At 44.3% G+C, this 10,606-nt stretch overlaps 1 protein-coding gene across 4 annotated transcripts in view; it reads right to left on the reverse strand.

The window, feature by feature from the left end:
• LDAH (lipid droplet associated hydrolase) overlaps positions 1–10,484 on the reverse strand; it is a 440,292-nt gene extending 429,808 nt beyond the window's left edge. For 2 of the 4 annotated variants that reach the window (XM_029595992.1, XM_029595995.1), the window contains exons 1-2: positions 10,419–10,484; positions 10,218–10,281 (exon numbers count right to left, since the gene is read on the reverse strand). The gene's annotated coding sequence lies outside the window, so the exon portion shown is untranslated. Of the gene's footprint in view, positions 1–2,611; positions 3,073–9,018; positions 9,111–10,217; positions 10,285–10,418 lie in introns of those variants that run through there. The other 2 variants (XM_029595993.1, XM_029595994.1) reach the window with 2 other exon arrangements.
• Positions 10,485–10,606: the final 122 nt, after the last annotated feature.

Genomic DNA, 10,606 nt, shown 5'->3' on the forward strand with positions numbered 1-10,606 from the left:
ATCAGTGTGTCTAGCAAGAGAACGGGGTCTCTCTTAAGGGGGTTCTAGGGTAGGCGCATTGATGTGTTAACCTAACTTACAGGAGGGGAGCAAAGGTAGGGGTGGTTCAGGGGATTAGGAAGCCTATATATTAAGCGACTGAAAAGCGTGACAAATCAAGGGGAGATCCTTAGTGTTTCCTTAGTGGACAGTCCTTACTTGTCTCCTTAGTGGACAGTCCTTACTTGTTGGTTAAGTTACTCAAAATCGCTCAATCTACTGAACTGTCTGAGGCTGATTGTTGATCAAGACAACAGTGGGAGGTGAAAGTATGCACTGATAACCATGTTGCTGCCTTGAAAATGTCTGCAATTGGAACATTGTGCAGGTGTGCTATTGAAGAAGCAATAGCGCACACTTGGTGTCTCTTAACTGAGCTGGACAACAGCAGTAGAGCCAAGTTATAGCGGTGCCGAACACAGTAGGTAATCCAGTTGAATAACATTCTTTGTTACTGCTACTCCCAAGGCATTTGGATTATAGGAAACGAACAGCTGTGAGAAATGCCTGTGGCCCTGTCTTCTTTGCTTATAGTAAGCCAATGTTTGCTTACAGTCTAAATTGTGCAGTTGTTTTTGCCTTTCATTCTTATGAGGCTTTGGGGGGAAAACGTTTGAAGCATAATTGCTTGGTTGAGGTGAAAAGCTGACATTACTTTGGTAGAAACTTTGGGTGCGTCTGAAGTACCATCTTGCCATTGAAAAATTGTAAGTAGGACTGCAACCAGAAATAAGACCTTCCAAGTTAGGCATTTCAAAGGAACAGTCTCCAACAGTTCAAAAAGGTCTGTCATGAGGGCTGACAAAACAATGTTAATATCCCAAGCCATTGAAGGGGACCCCAATTAAGGGGTGGGAAAGAGAAGGGCAAGAAGAGGAAAGATAGGGAGATTGAGGAATAAAGAAAAATATTCCCAAGGTCCTACCAGCCATGCTGGAAGCTCCCTGGTCATGTCCTTGTTCAACCAGAGGGAGAAATATTTCCTAACACTTCGAGAGCCACTGCAATATGCGAAAATCAGACCCAGGATCACACTCTTCCAAGGGAAAGAGTACTTGATCTTTCACCTCAGGAGTTGCCTCGCCTGCCAGAATCCCAAAGGCCTATCCAGCCTCAGACCACAACATGAAATGCATGTCCACCATCTGCTGGAGACAGAGAATACTGGAAGGCTGGTGTCAACAGAGAGGTATATGAGGAGTGAGCTTGTTGCTCTCTGTCTCCATCTGCTGCTGGTTGGCATGTATAACCCACTGGTCTGGCCCTGTTAGATTGGATGAAGAGGATATTAATGTATCTTAGGGGGCTGACTTAATCAGAGTGAAAAGGTTATTGGGACAAGGTACTTCACCTAAACCTGAAATTCCATCACCAGTCATCCAAAGTGGTTTAAGCCCACTAAAAAGAAAGGAGCTTCTCCAGGTATTATCACTTTGCTGCCATGCTTCTTTAAATAAATAAATGAAACACAAGCAAAACAGGCTCTTCTATGAAATTATGTACATGAATGTGTCATTAAAAGTAAATCATACAATTTGCACAAGCCACAAAATTGGCTATTCTTCGCAACTACATTCACCAAAGAGATAACAGTCAACCTGATACATTTTAATTTTAAGCAAAACCCCATGTTTGATTTTGTCATCAGTTTTAATTACTGAGCTTTACTGACCTTCTAACAAGTTGCTATTTGCATGAATAATAGGCTGCAGCAAGACAGGGTTTACTGTATAAGTATGACAAATCTCATTCAGTTTTAACCCCATGTCACATGGATACATACACATAAATTAAAGGACCTGGTTTAAAGGACTGCTATAATGTCCAAAGTGAACCCTTCCCACTTCAAATGGGACATTACTTTGCAAATTAAGTTTCCACTGAGCAAAGGAAAATATTTTCTTTTATTCACACAGACTTATTTAGTAGCTAGTTATTATCTGTGAAGGAAACATTATGATTACTCTGTCCTCACGGTGACAGAAAAAAAATTTGGACATTCTCCCGTCAACTATCTGGATAAGAATGAGCATAGGAAAAATATAGTTAAAACCGCAGGTGTGTATTTAAGAACTAAGGTCAGGGTTTCATCACCAAAAAAACATTTTTCCTTGAGTTTAAATTTCTAGCAACTGAGTATATGGTTGGAACCGAATTAGAATGCATTTCAACTTTCTTCGTTTCTTACTGAAATTCAAGTTCACTACATCTATCATTCTCTCCTGATCTATCATTCTCTCCTGATCTATCATTCTCTCCTGATCTCTCTAGTGGTTCATTGTAACTTCTTTTTTCCAAAGATATTGGTTACCCTCGTTTAATGTAATTGATGTGATATTCCCATGAATGTCGGTATAGAAAAGTTTTAAATAAAATAAAAAAATATTCAAAGAAATTAAGTAGATTAGTTTGATAAGCCCTATGTCTGGTAAAAACCACGCTACCTCAGATCCTGTAATCCACTAGATTCCAGAAACTGCACTATCCTCCGTTTTAGTAAAATTTCTATTAATTTACTCACCACCAAGCTCAAACTAACTGGTCTCTACTTCCCAGCCTCTTCCTTACTTACACTTTTGTGAAGAGGAATCACATCTGACTGTCTCTAGTCCTCTGGAACCACTTCCGACTCTAAAGAAGCATTGAAAAGATCAGATAGCAGAGCTTACAGAACTTCCTTAAATTCCCTTAATACCCTTGATTCTTTCCCATCCAGCGCCATTGCTTTATCTATTGCTTTATAGTTTTCCTAGTTTCTCATGAACACAGACATCTGAAAATTGTTCGAGGTCTACCTCGCTTCTAGTCCTAGTTATGGCAGTTTTATGTAGTCCCATTCCAAGCGCTTCACCATCCAGAAAAAGGTTCTTAGGGTCATTGCATCTTGAAATTCTCAACTCAGTGTGCAACCACAATCAAAAAAGCAAACATAATGCTAGAAATTATTCAGAAAACAATTGTGAATAAAACAAAGAATATCATAATGCCTCTGCTTTGATTCATGGCATGACCATACCTTGAGTATTGTGGGCATTTCTGGTTCCCCCATTTCAAAAATAGATAATACTAAACTAGAAAAGGCACAAAGACAAACAACAAAAATAATGAAGGGGATAGAATGGCTCCATAATGAAGAAAGGATAAACAAGTTTGAGAAAAAGCAAGTTTGCTTTCCATAAACGGTGTTTTCTGTAGATAACAGGATGAATCAGCCATTTTGTCTGGAGGCGTCTTCCAGGACGACCAAGGCGGAGCTTCTCCTAGATGACAGAGTTCTTTGTGTGAGCCTGTGCGTACTTTCCCATGTGGCGCCCTCTTCCTCTCAGTCTTTTCAAAGCAAATCTGCAAAACACAAGATGGAGACTGTTCGGGGAGGAGGGCGGGCCAGCATGGCTGATTCATCCTGCTATGTACAGAAAACACCGGTTCCGGTAAGCAAACTTGTTTTTTTCCCCGTAGATACGCAGGCTGAATTAGCCATGCTGTCTGGGAGTCCCTAGCTGAGATGAGAACAGCGCAGCCAGAGGATTTCCTCTCCTCCCCTGGGTTATACTTTCTTTGATTCTGTATCTTGGCTCTTCTCATTTTTTTTACTGGACGGCTACAGGAGTCCAAGTTCAAGGGGCTATGCTCACTAGAGATGTGAATCGGAACCGGAACCTGATCGGTTCCGGTTTCGGTTCCGATTCAAATCTTAAAATTTTTATCGTCCGGCCCGATTGGGTTTTTATCGGCTGCGCTCGAGCCGATAAACAAAAAACCCACCCCAACCCTTAAAAATCAACCCTCTTAGCTTCCCCCACCCTCCCTGACCCCCCCAAAAACATTTTAAAATTATCTGGTGGTCCAGTGGGGGCGCGGGGAGTGATCTCCTGCTCTCAGGCCATCGACTGCACTAATAAAAATGGCGCCGATGGCCCTTTGCCCTTACCATGTGACAGGGTATACGTGCCATTGGCCGGCCCCTGTCACATGGTAGGAGCACTGGATGGCCGGCGCCATCTTTAAAAATGGCGCAGGCCATGGCTATGGCTATGGCCCGCTATGGCTAAAGAATCAGGGAAAAGATCACTTCTATGCACATGAGGCAAGCAAATAGCTAAGCCTAGGTAATGCCCTTTACTTCCAATCACTCCCCTTGTACTGATAGTGCTGACTCTCGACCTGAAAACTCAGGTAGCACCAGGAGGAGGGGTGCATGGGGATATGATAGTATGCATCTTTGAGGTTTAGCAAGCACATCCAATCATTGGGTTGGAGGAATGGAAGGATGGACATGAGTGGGGTCATCTTTAATTTCTCCCTGACTAGAAACTTGTTGAGGGCTCAGAGATCCAAGATGGGGCACAACCCCCTCAACTTCTTGGGTATAAGGAAGTACTGGGAGTAAAACCCCTGACCCTATTACACACTGGGAGTCCACTGGATGGAGCTCTGGTGGAGAAGCAAAGATATTCCCTCCTGCAAGCAGGCGCGATCCCCCGCGGTGGAGCAATACAGGCTCACTCGAAGTGGGAGAGCGGGCTTCCATTTGAAGCGGAGTGTATAACCATCCTTGACGATGGAGAGAACCCAACTGTTGGAGGTGACAGCTTCCCAGGACGTGTAGAAATGGGAAATCCTCCTTCCCGGGTGTAGCAGTGAAAGTGGCCCTCATGTGTCTATAAACCCTGCTGGGGTTTAGGATAAGTGGGAGCGGTCGGTGGAAGGCATTGCTGTCATGGACCCCGTTGATGATTCGCGGCTGTGACTGCGCCACCTGTGAGGGCCTCGCCGGAGGGTAGGGGAGCATCCGGTAAGCCGGGTATGGGCGAAACGGTCATCGGGGAAAGAATGGCTTTCTATATGTTGGATAGTACTTCTTCAAGCTGGATTGATCCGATGGGGATGGCAGGGACATCACAGCGATGTTTGTTCCTTGAGTTGCTCCCCTGTCTCCAGCAGCTTGTCCCCGAAGAGGTTATTGGGGTGACAAGGGAAGTCCGCCAGCTTTTCATGAACATCCTCACAAATGAGGCTGGCTCCTGAACCATATAATCCTCCGAGTTGCAATGCCCCCACTGTGGTGCAAGCCAAAGGCCTCATAGTCTATAAAAGATGTAGGAGACCTTCTTCCATGTCATGGAAGGGCTGAGGCATCGCATCTGGCTGTGAAGTGGTGGCAACGAAGGGTTTAAGAGACTGCAGGTACTCGTAGAGGCTACCTATTTCTGCACGTATTACCTACAAATCAATGACCATCATTCACAAAATCCTAAACAATGAGGCCGGCAGTTTACACAGGTAGCCGGGGAGGAGCATGGTGGGGGACCGTTCTCATTTTCCACCGTGCGTTTTTCACAGGGGGGGGGGGGGGGGCACTCATTCTCCACATCTCCAGAGAGGGGAGTTGTAGCGTGGGTTGCTCTATTTCGCCGGGTTGGGGGAGGGGGGCCAGGAAGGTGTGCTTGCATATTTAAACTATTCTTTGCTGGTGCTGTTCATTTGGGGTAAAAAAAAAAAAAACACACAAACTATAACCTTTACTGATCTCTGAAAGCTAGCGGATTAGCCCTCCAAAAGAAACTTCTCTACAGACACATTACTAGATGGATTAGGCACTCCCCTATTTTTATCCCTAAGGATCACAACCTCCCACTGACTGACCACGTTTATACACACCAATTCATTTCTTATCTATCAGCGTCGTAACTGCTTTTTAAGGTCTGGATCCTCTTACCTAAGAAGGCATTAATTTTTGGCCTGTGCATTTCTCTTGCTCTTCGGACATTACAGTCCCATTTCCCTTGATCCTTTTACACACCATTCTCAACCCACCAAAGCTTTGCAACGGCACACGACTTGCTATCAAAAATTTAAGGACCAATATCATAGAAACTACAATCTTGACAGGACTTTTCAAAGGTGAAGATGTACTCATTCCTCGCATCCCTATCATTCCAACAAATATGCCATTTCAATTTAAAAGATTGCAATTCCCAATTAGATTGGCATTTGCAATAACCATCAACAAAGCTCAAGGACAATCTTTACACCTCTGCGGTTTACATCTACAAACCGATTGCTTCTCACATGGACAATTGTATGTTGCATGTTCACGAGTAGGCAAACCTGACAATTTGTATATCTGCACTAACGATGGAACAATAAAGAATGTCGTATAACCACAAGCATTGCAAAATTAAACATATTACAGATATCCCCTGGCTCTGTTCTGTTTTTTCAACTTAACCAAGCTCAGCCACAGCAACGCGTGGCAGGGTACAGCTAGAATATATATATATATATCTCCCTATTAGTTTTAATTGTTAAGAACATAAGAAATTGCCATGCTGGGTCAGACCAAGGGTCCATCAAATTTGTCTTTAGATGTGCATATCTCTGATCTGACATCTGAAGGGGCCTATGTACTTTTAAAAGTTTGTGTACAATATTTTTAAGTACATGTAATTTTTATTTTGTAGGTATTTTTAGGCAGCCTGGCTTATTCTGTTTACCTAATAGGTGGTGTGTTAGTGTTTTAGGATCAGATGTAATATTTCTAGTATTGCCTTTTTTATAGGTAGAGTTGTTACTGTTTGAATGCTGGGATTTATTACTGTTTTGATATGGGAGGTTTATTATAATTGTTCATGGCTTTCTGAGGGCCAACTCCTCACCCAATGCATATTGTAAAAGACCTAATGCTAGATGAAGAGTATGTAGATATGTCACGTTTTTTGATGGGCTAAAACCAGATCTGCAAAGGCAGTTATTAGACAGGTTATACGAGGAATTGGAGAAACTAAGGGGCCGATACAGTACAGTGTGCTCCGAAATTAAACGCCAAAGGCTGGCGTTAATTTCAGCCAGCGCCAGGGAAGTGTACAGAAAAGCAGAAAAAAACTGCTTTTCTGTACACCCTTCGACTTAATATCATAGCGATATTAAGTCGGAGGCCCCAAAATTAAAAAAAAAAATTTAAATTGGCCCGCGGCCCACAAGACGGACACTCAATTATGCCGGCGTCCATTTTCCGAACCTGTGGCTATCAGCGGGTTTGAGAACCGACACCGGCAAAATTGAGCGTCGGCTGTTAAACCCACCGATAGCCGCTGCTCCTGTCAAAAAAGAGGTGCTAGGTACGCGCTAGTGTCCCTAGCGCCTCTTTTTATCGCGGGCCTTCATTTGCATACTAAATCGCTCGCCTCGGAGCACCAGCTCTCCAGCGGATTTTACTGTATTGGCCTGTAAGAAAGAAGAGAGGGAGGAACAGATGTTAATATCACCTTGCCATCCTAGATAGCTGAAAAATGTTCACTTAGAGAATAGCCACTGCCATTAGTAATGGTTACATGGAATAGACTTAGTTTTTGGGTACTTGCCAGGTTCTTATGGCCTGGATTGGCCACTGTTGGAAACAGGATGCTGGGCTTGATGGACCCTTGGTCTGACCCAGTATGGCATTTTCTTCTTATGTATGCAACAGTGGTGGTGGTATGCAGTATGTTGTTGTTTGTATGCAGGCAATGTGTGGTGAGTATCTGCGGGTTGGAGGAATGTATGGTTTGGAAGGGAATTGGGAATGGTAAATCTGATAAAAGAGGTATGCACATGTTACATATTTTTGTATCTAATCCCTGTCTGGTCCACGGGATAGGCATACGCTGTGATAAAATATATTTGAACTCTTTCTGTTGTTTGAATTTACCTAATGGTTTGTGATATGTGTTGCTGTTCTTCAATTTAAAAAAAAAAAAAAAGTATATTGAAAAAAAACTCCAAAGGTCTGATGCCATACGGGTTCCAACTATCTTTTATATCTTGGGGAGAGGAGACAGAGGAAGCAAGACTGCTGGTGATTCAAGGCAGAGTTGTTTACAGGTAGAAGTGTAGAGGGAGCAAGACTGAATTCCCTAATATAAATTTGAGGGCATGTCACAGGTACTTCCTAGAATGCGTAGGGTAACTGCACAGAGCAGCACACAGCAGAAGTGGGTATTGGGTTCCAGGGGGAAATTTGGTCTCCTTTGGATGGATGCTCGTACATTCGCTACTAGGCAGACTAGATGGGCTACTTGCTCTTCATTTGCTATAATTTACTACATTAAGTAGGTAAATTAATGTTACTACAGGGATCACATTAGATCGCTATCTTACTGTGGCAATAAGGAAAGTAAAATTCTGGTATACAAAAGCAAATTAAATTTTAAAGATTGTCTCTGATTTCTCGCCTATGTCACATCACCCCTTTCTAGGATTTTTCAGAAAGCTTTATAAAAGGATTCTGCATGGAGCTGATGAAGGGGGTATATATATCCAAAGCTACTCACAAATACATGAAGTTATACCAATACAAACGTATCATGTACAAACTATTTACTTTTATTTCTAGGTATCTTCGTGGACTAACATAAAAACCACACTATCAAAGGAGCTGACAGCCTAGGTCAGACTCTCCAGTTTCTTATCCATCAAACCTGTCAGACTTTCTCATCCCAGCCCATCCAACTCCATCCCACTTTGAGCAATCTCTCTCCACCTCGCCACAGCAATAGTTCTCACAAGATGTTATGGCCTCAAGCACGTTCAAACTGAAACTATGCCATCAACATGACTAAATTATATCTCACTTTAAAAACTACAAAAAAAAAAAATAATAATTTCCCTCCAGTAGAGTCAGCGATACCCCTTCTCCCGGCAACAGCACCTGGCTCTGATTCCTGTAACTTACTACGGCATCAACACAGGAAATTCGCTAGTACACAGCACAGTTTCAGTGCCATAGCAAAACCAGCGCTACCCAAGGAGGAGAAGGAGCGCGAGCGTGTCCTGCTCTCACCCTGACTCCTGGAAGGGCCGGGATGGGGGGGGGGAGCGCACCCACAAAACAGACCAGCACACACAAAACACAACGCAGACGTATACTAACATTCAACGTGACACTGCTAATCCCACTCACGCCGCCGTACATCTGTCGGATGTCCAAACTCGACCCACCTCCGCCTTTCAGCCAATCAGTTCCTCCGCTCGTTTCCACGCCTTCCTGCGTGAGTGCGCGCCTGCATCAGAAACTTCCCCGGCTGTTCTTTCTATTCCAGAGTTCGGATTGGGAGGGAGAAGGAGAGGGCGGAATTAGCTGCGGACAGGTTGTGAACTTTAGAGGCTGTTGAGAGGAGGTGGAGTTTAAGAGTTGTAACAGTTTTGGAATTGAGGAGCTATAATTAGCCTGATGTTATCGGGGCATGTGGTTCTGGTTGAGTTGGGTATTTGAGATTTATGAGGGAGGAGGATGTGAATGCTTTCTGGAGCAATGAAATTTATATAGGATGTGCCGGTTTTGGTTAAGATAAAGTACTAGTGGATCTACAGCCATGAAAACTCTTCAACACGCCCTTTGCCGCCAGTCTGTATACAGAGGCTCCATGTGCAAGGAAAGGGCATTGTCGGGTGATGAATAGTCAAGACTCGAGAGCTGGAAAACTAGCGGGTGAGGGGAGACTGCCCCTCACCCGCTAGTTTTCCAGCTTCTGCTGGTATAACCATTAAAGATGGTTCTTGCTTAAGGATGGGCAAACTTTTTTTTAACTGGGGCCACATTATTGGCACTTGTTTGTAACAGGGACCAATTGGGAGGGAGGTGCTGCCTTGGAGTTCCTGGGACAGAGGAAGGGACATGGCCCCTTAAAGCTTTACCTCCATCAATTGGGGAGAGGTGGGCTGCTGTTAAAGCTCTCCAACTTTCACTTAAACAGACTCATTCATATGTCCTCTCTCACTGCTGCCACCACTGCAGGGCTTTGGGGCTTCCATTCCTCTTCGGCCAGTGGTGGGATGGGCTACTTGACGACCCTGTGACACCTACGTCTTACATGGAAATATGAAAAAACTATATTTTTCTGTATAATATATGCACAGATGCTTATAAGAACATCTAACAACAAACAAAACACAATAAGTAACAAGGAGCAGCGTCAGCAGGTCTGATGCTGTGAGTATAACTTAGGTGGAATCTGTGAGAAACAGAGCTGAGGCTAGAGGGGGGGAGGGAGGAAAGGGGGAGGTGAACAGTGTGACGTCGGGTTCTGTTCAGACCTATGAGCGTCTGACACGACTGCTCCTTGGTTTGAATACGGGCCTGCAGAGGGCGTCTGTCGTCTTGCTTGAGGTACTGTTTAATGGTATTCTAATTTACTAACCGGATTAACTGCTTGCCTTGTTGCGACATCCAACTCCTGAAGAGACGGCACCCCCTGCAGAGCTCTATAAAAAAAAAAAAAAAAGAATAACAAGCAAGCCAGTTTATACCTGCAGCATGCCCAAAAAAGGTCACAAGGGAACAGCCCCTGCTTCCCAGCCGGGTCCTGACCCGGAGGTTACCCCCTCCCATCTTGACTTGCCTCGCCATCCGCCCCGAGAAGACGCTAGCTCCGGGGGAAAGCGGGCCTGAAGTGCCTGCTTCTGGAGAGCCCGCCTCAGCACGAGCCGGCAGGCAGAGAGCAATAGAGCCCGCCCCCCTCCCGACTACGAGCTGGCAGTTGCTCTGCTACATGAAGAGGCCTGGAGCCCTTCCCCCGGCTTGCACATT

This window comes from Rhinatrema bivittatum, chromosome 3 (genome assembly GCF_901001135.1).
Source record: "Rhinatrema bivittatum chromosome 3, aRhiBiv1.1, whole genome shotgun sequence".
NCBI lineage: Eukaryota > Metazoa > Chordata > Amphibia > Gymnophiona > Rhinatrematidae > Rhinatrema > Rhinatrema bivittatum.